The following is a 13,406-nucleotide window of genomic DNA, read 5'->3' as shown; positions in this document are numbered from 1 at the left end:
TTGGGGAACCCCTACCTTTGTAAAAAATTTCAAAAAGGGTTTTATTTCAAAAAATCTATCAAGCTCATTCGTTATGGTTCCTGAGGAAGCTCTGCTATGACAGCTGAAACGTGTTCAACCGGTATATGAGGAATTAGAAATTTAGAACCAGTGTATTTTAAGGGATAAGTAGTAGATCTCACTAACTACTTCATTTAGGACAATTGGTGAATTAGGTCATCCCAAAATCATGGTTTCTTTTGAAAGTGGGGATATACCCCCTTTTGGATTTGAATGGCCTCCTTTCATCCTTAATCACCCGAGGGAGATTATATAGATAAAAAGAAAAATGAAGAAATAACCTTTTTTTTTCTTCTAGTTGGAGCCATCAGACACCTTCTTGTACTCCTATGTTGAGATGTGTTATGAGGCCCCTAGTCTTGTACCTCTGACTACCTATTAAGGAAGTCATACACTTTGGTACAGCTCTGAATAAGTGTTTTGACTTATTCCTCGGCCATTTGAGCTACAGTTTTTGGAGTAAAAACACTATAATTACAAAGAATCACTAATATGCTTGGAGATTGGAGTGCACACCTCCATGTAAGTGATAACTGCCCAGAGCCAGCTCTATGCAGACACCGCACCAGGAGGGAATGCCTGAACATTGTAAATACAGCTATAAAGGGATGTGTCATCAGAAAAATCACCTATTGTATAAATCAAGCTTTCATGTTAAGCACATTTCCAAATATTTCTTAGGTTTTCTGCTTTTTTTACATTTTTGATGTCATAAAAAATCCTAATATCTTGACGTTTTCACACTGAGCCTAATAAAAGTCCTGTTCTGTAGAGAAAACTTTTCAGCAGTCATTTCATCACAAGCAGGATTACAATGAAAGGTGACGCCTCTATGGAGAGAACAGGATCCACAAATCACATCTATCTCCCCTCCCTGCACAATGCAATCTACACAGGTCACACCTACAACAGCCTCCCATAGCACTCAATGTTTCCCCTCCTACCCATTGTGTCTATGGCCCATGAGGATGCTGTAAGGCATATTTCTAAGGGCTCTTTTACACGGACCGAGAAATCGCTCAGTGTAAATGCACGTTGCGGCTGAACAAAAAACGAGAATTTGTTTGCCTCTCGTTTGTCTTTCAGTTCCTGCATGCATAACGCTTAAAGGGGTTGTCCCGCGCCAAAACGGGTTGTTTTTTTTTCAATAGCCCCCCCCGTTCGGCGCGAGACAAACCCGATGCAGGGGTTTAAAAAAAAAACCGGATAGTACTTACCCGAATCCCCGCGCTCCGGGGACTTCTTACTTACCTTGCGAAGATGGCCGCCGGGATCTTCACCCACGGTGGACTGCAGGTCTTCTCCCATGGTGCACCGTGGGCTCTGTGCGTTCCATTGCCAATTCCAGCCTCCTGATTGGCTGGAATCGGCACACGTGATGGGGCGGAGCTACGAGGAGCAGCTCTCCGGCACGAGCGGCCCCATTCAGAAGGGAGAAGACCGGACTGCGCAAGCGCGTCTAATCGGGCGATTAGACGCTGAAATTAGACGGCACCATGGAGACGAGGACGCTAGCAACGGAACAGGTAAGTGAATAACTTCTGTATGGCTCATAATTAATGCACGATGTATATTACAAAGTGCATTAATACGGCCATACAGAAGTGCTGAACCCCACTTGCTTTCGCGGGACAACCACTTTAATGACGGATTGGCCCGTGTAAACAGGCAGCTGCTCATCCATGAACTAATGCCTATTTACTATGAATCCCGGCCGGCTCCAGCTCCATTCATTAGCGATGATCCTTCCTGTACAACAAAGCACAGTTTGTCCCAGCGATAGTCGTTCTTGTAATGTTAGACAGGAACGGGCACTGCTCAGTAAATGGAGGCGGAGCGCGGTGGGGATCGGTCCAGCCCGCCGCTGCCATTCACAGTAAACAGACAGTTGTTCAGAAGCAAATTACTGCCTGTTTATACGGCCGATTCCTCGTTCAGTTTTCTGGATGCAGAAACTAAAGTAAATTCAAAATCATATATTTTTAATGTCCTGACCACAAAAACAAACTTTTTTCGAAATGAATGTTATTTTCCGTTATTTTTTACAATAAGCTAACAGGAGCAACTAAACTTTTCGTAGACACAAAAATCGATCAGTTTCTCACTGGATTGCGGCAATCGGAATGATGATGATCGGCCCGTGTAAAAGGCTTTTTAGGTTAAAAAAAGGTGTAAATTCCCTTCCAATATCTCTGACCTTGTTGGATCACTTATAGACTCTCTGCCTTAAAGCAATGATAACATTGACTCATAATGAGCTTTCATTGCTTGAAATGTTAGTGAAAACGCACCAATAAATCAATGCTGTCCCCCGCTCTGAGCACGGCCGGCGCTGATGACATCACTCCATCTGGACTGCATTACGTTAGTGAGGGTCAGCTCCGAGAGGACTGTAATAAATGGGCTATTTTTGGGTAAGCCGGAGCTTACACCTGAGGGCATCGGCAGTGGGAAGCCGGACGCCCGGAGTGTTCGCTGCAGCCGGAATCACCCAAATATAACAGTGTTCAATAGTTCACCATGAGTTTCCCATGGACTGGATCTACAACCCCCTCCCCCGCTTCATTTCCTTCAGTGACAAAATAAAATAAATTGTTTCTAGAAAGTAAATCCCCGCTACTTTGGGGAATGAAGGGACGTCTATCAGATCTGTACATTCTTCTGGGGATGTATATTTATGGTGAGCAGCAAAAAGAGCAAAGACAAAATGATCAAAGAGATAAAAAGATGCTATAAAAGGAGCGGATATGAGAAAGACCACTAAACCACAAAAGTCTTCAAAGTTGTGTTTGGTGCACTGCATCGGTAACAATGCCAATGGAGTCCATCAGAGTGCCCCTGAATCTACTGACCACCGCATCATGTAGATTTATATGTATTCTTGTCCTCGAGTGCTGCTGTGTGGCGGTCTCTACTGCAGTTTTGGCATTCTATTCAGGAATGGGGAGTGCTGATGAAGTGTATGGAATAGCAGGAGAGCATGAAAAAAAATCATGTCAAGAAAATGGTACTATGAGTGCAGCGATCGATGGGAAAGGATCCTGGAACTGATCTTTAAGGCTATGTTCACACGGGGCGGAAATGCTGCGGAATGTCCACAGCGGAAAATTGTGCAACACTTCCAAATCCAAAGCAGAGTGAAGATCCGCACCCTGGGTGAAATATAAGCTCTAAGCCGAAAATCCCCCCTAGCTGTTAAAAAAAATAAATAAATAAATTTAGGGGTATTTTGCACCTCTACAAATGGACAGGTGAGCCCTTCATAGGAAACCAATGGTTCTAATAGACGAGGCGCACAAAAAATACATAAATGGCTGGTCTGACCGAGCCCTGAGCTGCATTCACACCTCCGTTATGACTTTCAGTCGCAAGTCCATCTCTCCTCTGTATTTGGAGCAGAGAAGCCGAATTGAAACGGAAATGAACGCTTCTGCTTTTTCCCCAACAACTTTTTAAAAAAAACGGAAAGCAAAGTAAGTTCTTAGTTTGCTTCCGTTCCAACAGGCTTTTATTTTGCGGGAAGATAGCGCTGCGTACTAAGTAGTCGCTGCACTGAGTTGTTCGTGTACAAACAATTGTGTTTTCAGACTGTTTTTCATGTTGGCGGTTGCTGCGGTGCACACCTCCCGCTAAAGCTCATCAGCTACTCGTTGGGAGGCCAACCATTACCTGTTTACACCTGGCGATGATTAAAACCCCCTATTTTTAGGTGGATTTCGGCGACTATTTTTAGGTGAGCTGAGACCATGCAACTAGTGAACAAATTCTCACTTGTCAAGCGGGTGGTGGGCGCGTTTACACGGAACAACTATCGCTTACATTTGCTCGACTGACCGATTAGTCGGACGATATTTGCTCTGTGTAAAGCAACCCTTACAGTCCGACAGCCACTGGGGTATAAAAAAAAGTGTTATCGTTCACTGACAGCAAACAGATCTTATGATGAGGAATCAAAAAAGTATATTAGAAGTTTGAGGATTCAGGCCCCTATTACACGGAACGATTACCATTCCAAAAAATCGTTGGATCGTGCGAATTTGTGTAATTATCGTTCGGTGTAAACACGGCCAACGATTGGCTGATGAAGGAGATTTTGTTCGCTTCTCATTCGTTGTTCATTTCATAAAAATCATCGTTCGCTCCCCGTTGTATGTGAACGACTGAACGAAATTGTGCACAACTTATCTGCCTGTATGAACTCACGCGAATGATTTGTCGCTCCGTGTAAAAGAAGCCTAGGCTTCATCTGCATAAGCCAGGAGGGGCGCAGGCTTCCTGTGAGGGGGAACGCATTAGATAATAACTAGGTGACAAGAACCAACATCTCCCAAATAGATCGATTTCTGTGTAACAAGGAGATGATCCTGCTGAAAGGGTTAATCACATCTTCAGCAAATTACACTTCTAGAAGACATTTTCTTCTTGCTTGTGATATGCACATGATTAACAAAAAAAAGTTGTAGGTCTAAAGTTTCAGATCAGGTCACAGGATAAGCAGAAGGTTGTCACAGTGATGGCTGGTTGTGCTGGGAGGGGGGAGCAACCATATAAAGATAATGGTCTGCGAGATGGACTGATACGGCGTGCGCTCACGGTTATTAGCAGCAGGGGAAGTGGAAGCTAATGTCACGTGTGGGTGGAGGGTGAAAGAAGAAATCTCCAGATCTTATATATATATATATATATATACACACCCATGAAGGATGATGACCAATATGGAAAGTATCACTTGATGGCTCAGCTGAACTTACACTTCTATCACAGAACTACATAGTAAGAGAATTACACACTTCTATTATATTTGGTCGTTCCCATTGACAACGGCAGTAATAAAACTACAGAGCAACAGAAAGAAACATGATAAATTGTCTCGTGCAAAAGGGGCATAAGTCATTAATATATTAATCCCAGAAAAAGCTTTTAAACACTGTATAATACTCCAGAGCTGAACTCACTATTCTGCTGGAGGAGTCACTGTATAAATTACTTATCCTGTACTGATCCTGAGTTACATCCTGTTTTATACTCCAGAGCTGCACTCACTATTCTGCTAGAAGGGTCACTGTGTACAAACATTACTTATCCTGTACCGATTCTGAGTTACAGCCTGTATTATACTCCAGAGCTGCACTCACTATTTTGCTGGTGGTGTCACTGTGTACATACATTACTGATCCTGAGTAACACCCTGTATTATACTCCAGAGCTGCACTCACTATTCTGCTGGTGGAGTCACTGTGTACATACATTATTTACCCTGTACTGATCCTGAGTTACATCCTGTATTATACTCCAGAGCTGCACTCACTATTCTGCTGGAGGAGTCATTGTGTACATACATTACTTATCCTGTACTGATCCTGAGATATATCATGTATTATACTCCAGAGCTGCACTCACTATTCTGCTGGTGGAGTCACTGTGTACATACATTACTTATTCTGTACTGACCCTGAGTTACATGCTGTATTATACTCCAGAGCTGCACTCACTATTCTGCTGGTGGAGTCACTGTGTACATACATTACTTATCCTGTACTGATCCTGAGTTACATCCTGTGTTATACTCCAGAGCTGCACTCACTATTCTGCTGGTGGAGTCACTGTGTACATACATTACTTATCCTGTACTGATCCTGAGTTACATCCTGTTTTATACTCCAGAGCTGCACTCACTATTCTGTTGGAGGAGTCAGTGTATATACATTACTTATCCTGTACTGATCCTGAGTTACATCCTGTATTATACCCCAGAGCTGCACTCACTATTCTGCTGGTGGAGTCACTGTGTACATACATTACTTATCCTGTACTGCTCCTGAGTTACATCCTGTATTATACTCCAGAGCTGCACTCACTATTCTGCTGGAGGAGTCACTGTATACATTACTTATCCTGTACTGCTCCTGAGTTACATCCTGTATTATACTCCAGAGCTGCACTCACTATTCTGCTGGTGGAGTCACTGTGTACATACATTACCTTACTGCTCCTGAGTTACATCCTATATTATACTCCAGAGCTGCACTCACCATTCTGCTGGTGGAGTCACTGTGTACATACATTACCTTACTGCTCCTGAGTTACATCATGTATTATACCCCAGAGCTGCACTTACTATTCTGCTGGTGGAGTCACTGTGTACATACATTACTTATCCTGTACTGATCCCGAGTTACATCTTGTATTATACTCCAGAGCTGCACTCACTATTCTACTGGTGGAGTCACTGTGTACATACATTACTTATCCTGTACTGATCCTGAGTTACATCCTGTTTTATACTCCAGAGCTGCACTCACTATTCTGTTGGAGGAGTCAGTGTATATACATTACTTATCCTGTACTGATCCTGAGTTACATCCTGTATTATACCCCAGAGCTGCACTCACTATTCTGCTGGTGGAGTCACTGTGTACATACATTACTTATCCTGTACTGCTCCTGAGTTACATCCTGTATTATACTGCAGGGCTGCACTCACTATTCTGCTGGTGGAGTTACTGTGTACAAACACTACTTGTGCTGTACTGATCCTGAGTTACATCCTATATTATACTCCAGAGCTGCACTCACTATTCTGCTGGAGGAGTCACTGTATACATTACTTATCCTGTACTGCTCCTGAGTTACATCCTGTATTATACTCCAGAGCTGCACTCACTATTCTGCTGGTGGAGTCACTGTGTACATACATTACCTTACTGCTCCTGAGTTACATCCTATATTATACTCCAGAGCTGCACTCACCATTCTGCTGGTGGAGTCACTGTTTACATACATTACCTTACTGCTCCTGAGTTACATCATGTATTATACCCCTGAGCTGCACTTACTATTCTGCTGGTGGAGTCACTGTGTACATACATTACTTATCCTGTACTGATCCCGAGTTACATCTTGTATTATACTCCAGAGCTGCACTCACTATTCTACTGGTGGAGTCACTGTGTACATACATTACTTATCCTGTGCTGATCCCGAGTTACATCCTGTATTATACTCTAGAGCTGCACTCACTATTCTGCTGGTGGAGTCACTGTGTACATACATTACTTATCCTGTACTGCTCCTGAGTTACATCCTGTATTATACTGCAGGGCTGCACTCACTATTCTGCTGGTGGAGTCACTGTGTACAAACACTACTTGTGCTGTACTGATCCTGAGTTACATCCTATATTATACTCCAGAGCTGCACTCACTATTCTGCTGGAGGAGTCACTGTATACATTACTTATCCTGTACTGCTCCTGAGTTACATCCTGTATTATACTCCAGAGCTGCACTCACTATTCTGCTGGAGGAGTCACTGTGTACATACATTACTTATCCTGTACTGATCCTGAGATATATCATGTATTATACTCCAGAGCTGCACTCACTATTCTGCTGGTGGAGTCACTGTGTACATACATTACTTATTCTGTACTGACCCTGAGTTACATGCTGTATTATACTCCAGAGCTGCACTCACTATTCTGCTGGTGGAGTCACTGTGTACATACATTACTTATCCTGTACTGCTCCTGAGTTACATCCTGTATTATACTGCAGGGCTGCACTCACTATTCTGCTGGTGGAGTCACTGTGTACAAACACTACTTGTGCTGTACTGATCCTGAGTTACATCCTATATTATACTCCAGAGCTGCACTCACTATTCTGCTGGAGGAGTCACTGTATACATTACTTATCCTGTACTGCTCCTGAGTTACATCCTGTATTATACTCCAGAGCTGCACTCACTATTCTGCTGGAGGAGTCACTGTGTACATACATTACTTATCCTGTACTGATCCTGAGATATATCATGTATTATACTCCAGAGCTGCACTCACTATTCTGCTGGTGGAGTCACTGTGTACATACATTACTTATTCTGTACTGACCCTGAGTTACATGCTGTATTATACTCCAGAGCTGCACTCACTATTCTGCTGGTGGAGTCACTGTGTACATACATTACTTATCCTGTACTGATCCTGAGTTACATCCTGTGTTATACTTCAGAGCTGCACTCACTATTCTGTTGGAGGAGTCAGTGTATATACATTACTTATCCTGTACTGATCCTGAGTTACATCCTGTATTATACCCCAGAGCTGCACTCACTATTCTGCTGGTGGAGTCACTGTGTACATACATTACTTATCCTGTACTGCTCCTGAGTTACATCCTGTATTATACTCCAGAGCTGCACTCACTATTCTGCTGGAGGAGTCACTGTATACATTACTTATCCTGTACTGCTCCTGAGTTACATCCTGTATTATACTCCAGAGCTGCACTCACTATTCTGCTGGTGGAGTCACTGTGTACATACATTACCTTACTGCTCCTGAGTTACATCCTATATTATACTCCAGAGCTGCACTCACCATTCTGCTGGTGGAGTCACTGTGTACATACATTACCTTACTGCTCCTGAGTTACATCATGTATTATACCCCAGAGCTGCACTTACTATTCTGCTGGTGGAGTCACTGTGTACATACATTACTTATCCTGTACTGATCCCGAGTTACATCTTGTATTATACTCCAGAGCTGCACTCACTATTCTACTGGTGGAGTCACTGTGTACATACATTACTTATCCTGTACTGATCCTGAGTTACATCCTGTTTTATACTCCAGAGCTGCACTCACTATTCTGTTGGAGGAGTCAGTGTATATACATTACTTATCCTGTACTGATCCTGAGTTACATCCTGTATTATACCCCAGAGCTGCACTCACTATTCTGCTGGTGGAGTCACTGTGTACATACATTACTTATCCTGTACTGCTCCTGAGTTACATGCTGTATTATACTCCAGAGCTGCACTCACTATTCTGCTGGTGGAGTCACTGTGTACATACATTACTTATCCTGTACTGATCCTGAGTTACATCCTGTGTTATACTCCAGAGCTGCACTCACTATTCTGTTGGAGGAGTCAGTGTATATACATTACTTATCCTGTACTGATCCTGAGTTACATCCTGTATTATACTCCAGAGCTGCACTCACTATTCTGCTGGAGGAGTCACTGTATACATTACTTATCCTGTACTGCTCCTGAGTTACATCCTGTATTATACTCCAGAGCTGCACTCACTATTCTGCTGGTGGAGTCACTGTGTACATACATTACCTTACTGCTCCTGAGTTACATCCTATATTATACTCCAGAGCTGCACTCACCATTCTGCTGGTGGAGTCACTGTTTACATACATTACCTTACTGCTCCTGAGTTACATCATGTATTATACCCCTGAGCTGCACTTACTATTCTGCTGGTGGAGTCACTGTGTACATACATTACTTATCCTGTACTGATCCCGAGTTACATCTTGTATTATACTCCAGAGCTGCACTCACTATTCTACTGGTGGAGTCACTGTGTACATACATTACTTATCCTGTGCTGATCCCGAGTTACATCCTGTATTATACTCTAGAGCTGCACTCACTATTCTGCTGGTGGAGTCACTGTGTACATACATTACTTATCCTGTACTGATCCTGAGTTACATCCTGTATTATACTCCAGAGCTGCACTCGCTATTCTGCTGGTGGAGTCACTGTATACATACATTACTTATCCTGTACTGATCCTGAGTTACATCCTGTTTTATACTCCAGAGCTGCACTCACTATTCTGCTGGTGGAGTCACTGTGTACATACATTACTGATCCTGTGCTGATCCCGAGTTACATCCTGTATTATATATATTATATATATATCCAGGAGGCTCTGAGCACTGGAGATGAAGTGTGACTCCGTAGTGATCATCGGTAGCATGGTCTATTCTGCACTGACTCATCCACTGGAAGCTACTGTCAGTTTGTCTCAAAGCTCTGACATACCTGTTAACTATTCAATGACATGGGCTATGTACCGGTAGTGGATGGGACATCAGAAAGTGAGGGGAGAGTTGCCTCATATACCCAGCCATGATAACACCTTCTTCACATTTGTCAATTAAGTGTCACATGGTCTTTAAAGGTTGTACATCCCCTTTAAGGCCATGCTGGATACTCACATTCAGTGTTTCCACCCCTCGAGGCCAGCAGGTATCCATTACTACTATTCCCACTGACTCATGCGTTTTGTGGACCAATTTACAGAGTCGTCAAATAAACTCAAACTATGTTTAGAAATCAAATCTTGTGCTTTGTAAAGAGAGAGCGAGTCCGGGACCAGAGACAGCGGGGCGCACGTTGCGTAATAACACTCTTTTTGCAGCTGTAATTCTAAAAGAGAAAACATGTTTTCAATTTAGAATTCAGTTACAAAACGAGACGAAATTCAGCTTCAAAATAGAAAAACTAAATGATGTAAAGAGTGTATAAGATTAAGAGATTAGAGACACATAGATATAGATGAGAGGTGAGAGGAGAGGCAAGCAAGGAAAGCAAGGAAAGCTGGGAGATTTCATCTGTGGAGGCAGCAGAATAGTGAGTGCAGCTCTGGAGTATAATATAGGATATAACTCAGGATCAGTACAGGATAAGTAATGTATGTACACAGTGACTCCACCAGCAGAATAGTGAGTGCAGCTCTGGAGTATAATACAGGATGTAACTCTGGATCAGTACAGGATAAGTAATGTATGTACACAGTGACTCCACCAGCAGAATAGTGAGTGCAGCTCTGGAGTATAATACAGGATGTAACTTAGGATCAGTACAGGATAAGTAATGTATGTACACAGTGACTCCACCAGCAGAATAGTGAGTGCAGCTCTGCAGTATAATACAGGATGTAACTCAGGATCAGTACAAGATAAGTAATGTATGTACACGGTGACTTCACCAGCAGAATAGAGAGTGCAGCTCTGGAGTATAATACAGGATGTAACTCAGGAGCAGTACAGGATAAGTAATGTATGTACACAGTGACTCCACCAGCAGAATAGTGAGTGCAGCTCTGGAGTATAATACAGGATGTAACTCAGGATCAGTACAGGATGAGTAATGTATGTACACAGTGACTCCACCAGCAGAATAGTGAGTGCAGCTCTGGAGTATAATACAAGATGTAACTCAGGATCAGTACAGGATAAGTAATGTATGTACACAGTGACTCCACCAGCAGAATAGTGAGTGCAGCTCTGGAGTATAATACAAGATGTAACTCAGGATCAGTACACGATAAGTAATGTATGTACACAGTGACTACACCAGCAGAATAGTGAGTGCAGCTCTGGAGTATAATACAGGATGTCACTCAGGATCAGTACAGGATAAGTAACTTATTTACATAGTGACTCCACCAGCAGAATAGTGAGTGCAGCTCTGGAGTATAATACAGGCTGTAACTCAGGATCAGTACGGGATAAGTAATGTATACAGTGACTCCTCCAGCAGAATAGTGAGTGCAGCTCTGGAGTATAATACAGGATGTAACTCAGGATCAGTATAGGATAAGTAATGTATGTACACAGTGACTCCACCAGCAGAATAGTGAGTGCAGCTCTGGAGTATAATACAGGATGTAACTCAGCATTAGTACAGGATAAGTAATTTATGTACATAGTGACTCCACCAGCAGAATAGTGAGTGCAGCTCTAGAGTATAATACAGGCTGTAACTCAGGATCAGTACAGGATAAGTAATGTATACAGTGACTCCTCCAGCAGAATACTGAGTGCAGCTGTGGAGTATAATACAGGATGTAACTGAGGACCAGTACAGGACAAGTAATGTATGTACACAGTGACTGCACGAGCAGAATAGTGAGTGTAGCTTTGGAGTATAATACAGGATGTAACGCAGGATCAGCACAGGATAAGTAATGTATGTACACAGTGACCCCCACCAGCAGAATAGTGAGTGCAGCTCTGGAGTATGATACAGGATGTAACTCAGGATCACTACAGGATAAGTAATGTATGTACACAGTGACTCCACCAGCAGAATAGTGAGTGTAGCTTTGGAGTATAATACAGGATGTAATTCCGGATCAGTACAGGATAAGTAATGTATGTACACAGTGACTCCAGCAGCAGAATAGTGAGTACAGCTCTGGAGTATAATACAGGATGTAGCTCAGGATCAGTACAGGATCAGTAATGTATGTACACAGTGACTTCACCAGCAGAATAGTGAGTGCAGCTCTGGAGTATAATACAGGCTGTAACTCAGGATCAGTACACGATAAGTAATGTATGTACACAGTGACTCCACCAGCAGAATAGTGAGTGCAGCTCTGGAGTATAATACAGGATGTAACTCAGGAGCAGTACAGGATAAGTATTGTATGTACACAGTGACTCCAGCAGCAGAATAGTGAGTGCAGCTCTGGAGTATAATACAGGCTGTAACTCAGGATCAGTACGGGATAAGCAATGTATACAGTGACTCCTCCAGCAGAATAGTGAGTGCAGCTCTGGAGTATAATATAGGATGTAACTCAGGATCAGTATAGGATAAGTAATGTATGTACACAATGACTCCTCCAGCAGAACAGTGAGTGCAGCTCTGGAGTATAATACAAGATGTAACTCAGGATCAGTACAGGATAAGTAATGTATGTACACAGTGACTCCACCAGCAGAATAGTGAGTGCAGCTCTGGAGTATAATACAGGATGTAACTCAACATTAGTACAGGATAAGTAATTTATGTACATAGTGACTCCACCAGCAGAATAATGAGTGCAGCTCTAGAGTATAATACAGGATGTAACTCAGGATCAGTACAGGATAAGTAATGTATACAGTGACTCCTCCAGCAGAATAGTGAGTGCAGCTCTGGGGTATAATACAGGATGTAACTCAGGATCAGTACAGGACAAGTAATGTATGTACACAGTGACTCCCCCCGCAGAATAGTGAGTGCAGCTCTGGAGTATAATACAGCATGTAACTCAGGATCAGTACAGGATAAGTAATGTATGTACACAGTGACCCCACCAGCAGAATAGTGAGTGCAGCTCTGGAGTATAATACAGCATGTAACTCAGGATCAGTACAGGATAAGTAATGTATGTATACAGTGACTCCACCAGCAGAATAGTGAGTGCAGCTCTGCAGTATAATACAGGATGTAACTGAGGATCAGTACAGGATAAGTAATGTATGTACACAGTGACCCCACCAGGAGAATAGTGAGTGCAGCTCTGGAGTATAATATAGGATGTAACTCAGGACCAGTATAGGATAAGTAATGTATGTACACAATGACTCCTCCAGCAGAATAGTGAGTGCAGCTCTGGAGTATAATACAAGATGTAACTCGGGATCAGCACAGGATAAGTAATGTATGTACACAGTGACTCCACCAGCAGAATAGTGGGTGCAGTTCTGGAGTATAATACTGGATGTAGCTCAGGATCAGTACAGGATAAGTAATGT

At 42.7% G+C, this 13,406-nt stretch overlaps 1 protein-coding gene across 3 annotated transcripts in view; it reads right to left on the bottom strand.

Moving 5' to 3' along the window:
- B3GNTL1 (UDP-GlcNAc:betaGal beta-1,3-N-acetylglucosaminyltransferase like 1) overlaps positions 1 to 13,406 on the bottom strand; it is a 248,182-nt gene that overhangs the window by 195,892 nt on the left and 38,884 nt on the right. The window contains exon 2 of one of the 3 annotated variants that reach the window (XM_066585851.1): positions 10,092 to 10,302. The exons of the other annotated variants lie outside the window; for them this stretch is intronic. The gene's annotated coding sequence lies outside the window, so the exon portion shown is untranslated. The remainder of the gene's footprint in view (positions 1 to 10,091; positions 10,303 to 13,406) is intronic. 3 annotated transcript variants of the gene reach the window in all.

The sequence above is a fragment of the Eleutherodactylus coqui genome, chromosome 13 (assembly GCF_035609145.1).
Source record: "Eleutherodactylus coqui strain aEleCoq1 chromosome 13, aEleCoq1.hap1, whole genome shotgun sequence".
Taxonomy (NCBI): Eukaryota; Metazoa; Chordata; class Amphibia; order Anura; family Eleutherodactylidae; genus Eleutherodactylus; species Eleutherodactylus coqui.
Note: the sequence above shows the minus strand (reverse complement) of the source record. Positions and strands in the feature narration are given on the sequence as shown.